Source organism: Amblyomma americanum, chromosome 1 (assembly GCF_052857255.1).
Source record: "Amblyomma americanum isolate KBUSLIRL-KWMA chromosome 1, ASM5285725v1, whole genome shotgun sequence".
Taxonomy (NCBI): Eukaryota; Metazoa; Arthropoda; class Arachnida; order Ixodida; family Ixodidae; genus Amblyomma; species Amblyomma americanum.
Window position 1 is genome coordinate 12915255 of NC_135497.1, and position 2300 is coordinate 12917554.

The window sequence follows — 2300 nt, forward strand, 5'->3', positions numbered from 1 at the left end:
GTCCCACCAACTCGCCCAATCGGCAATTTTGATTGCTGTGCAGGTTAGCTACGAGGGGAACATACAAAAAGATTTATAAATTTCAACGCGTTCAGTGTTGGGAGTAGTGTCATCAAACACTATATATTTCCCTGCAGCTCTTCAGTCGGAGCGCTGCCCTGCAGGTCTACAGAGCAGAGGGTGTTGAAGGACTCGTTCACACGGAGGGAACAGAGGCCTTCACGAGAAGAATGAGCGATCTTTTCGATGCACTGAACACAAAACACCCTGCGGAAGGGATCCGAGTGAACTCGCCGAAGATTTTTTCCTAATGTGATGTTCGTCGGAGGGCTCTCGAGTTGTTATTCGTCGTGATATACACTTTTGCTTCTCAAGGGTTTGACTCAGTAATCATTGTATTCTTCGGGCAGGTCATCAAATGACTTCCTCCATCTTCTTGATGAAACAGAGCACAACCACCAACATCGAAACATGCTCCTATTTGATTCACAGCAGACGACAGAATTCTCTACAAGTCACCTTGCTGTCGGCTTTAGACATAATTGATGAGCTGCACAAAGCAGGTGTGCCTTATTTGCTGACGGCCAAGCTGAACCAAGATCCCTTGGAGGTAACAGGTACGCGTACGTGCATAATGATGAAATGGTGAACATAGCACAATTTTTTTGAAGTAGCAGATTATAACCCAATGGGCACATGGAACTCCCTTCGACATTCTGCGGACGTTCTGAACGTCCGTAAGACGTCCATAGGAACTTGAATTTTCACCTGGCTTTTGTCCCTGTTCACTCCTGTGAAGAATGCAGTGAAAGGGAACTGTTCTGTAGCCGCTGAAAGTGTCCTCGTGTCGTTGCATGACAGCCTCGGAGAAAAGGCAAAGGCTGCTGCGGAGCTCAGGAATGCTGTGGAAGAAAAGCTGTGAAGCTTCTTAGCATCAGCTATCTTTCAGGTGAAAGTGATGACCTGGGCGACCATGGATATGAAAGAGCAGGATCAGAAGAAAAGGTTGTCTATTAATTAGCAGGATATGCGCATAAGAAGATAACTAAGGCAATGCATTGTAAGGATTGCCAGGTCTCGGTGACGGCTGCTCCTGAAGACGCCAGCCCAAATGATATGTTGCTCAGGGGCACTTGACTGACCTGAGGTCGTTCAAGCCAGGATGCCTTCGCGAGCCGTCGCTAAGGCTGTACCCAGTCGTAAAGAAGATGAGCATTGTTCACAAAGCCCTTGAAAAGCGCGTTGCATTTAGTCACCTGTTCTGGGAGGTACTGTAGACAAGCTTGAAGAGTGCTCTGTGCCTGCAGTCGCTTGTGATGTTCACTGCAGAAGTGATCAAGTTACATTATCATGAGGATGCAGTTTGTTTCCAGGAAAATAACTATGAAATATTGGTAACTGCTGCAAGTGCAGTCAGCGAGAAAGAGAGCAGAACTGCTTTAAGCACCCATAAATGGAACGCTTTTTGCAGCAATGTGTTTTTTTTCTCTTTCAATGGAAGCGTTTGACATTTAAAACAAATTTCTCCTCAAGAGCCCGATAAATTAGTTGTTTTTAAAAATGGCGCAGTTCAACCAACAGAGAGCCGTAAAAGAACTGTACAATAAAATATTTAAACAAGTTTGTCTTTCCTTGTTCATATAAAGTTCAATTATTCGAACCTAATGAACGCAATTAAGAAACAAGATTCTTTCGCTGCACAGATTCGGCCGCACGGTGTATGATAGGGCGTTCAGAACACAGCTCAATGCTTGCGGACTGAAACAGTATTGTCATAGATTCTGATTGGTGTGCAGTGCTATAACCGCAAAAAAAAACATATATATAGTGACACACACGAGAAGGTTGGGACGATAGACACCTAACAGGCGAAGCGCGCCTCGTCTAGTGCCTCGTTCAGATATCGTTCGCCCCAACCCCAGTGGTTGTACCCTTGTGCCCTCCAAGCGGAACAACTTTTGTCCACGTATCAACAGCAGTTATGCCATATTATTGATTGCTCACGCCGGAAAAAAAAATTAATTTACCTCCAGGTATGGGCGCGGCGCCGCCCTTCTTTACGAGGGTGTAGCGGACGACGCGCGAGATGTGTAGAAAAGCGCGACTGCAGCGCCGTTAGTTCCAGCGACGTCCGCGATTGGCAAGCCAGCAAGCGGCGAGTATAGCTGTGAAAGTGAAATTGTCTAAGGTCTGCGTTGCGGCATTCAGCGAGTTTTAGTGTTGCTGCTGGAAAAGGGTGGCGGTTTAAGCTCGTTTGGGTAATAAAAGTGGATAAGAGTGCCTCGAAGACATAAATACAT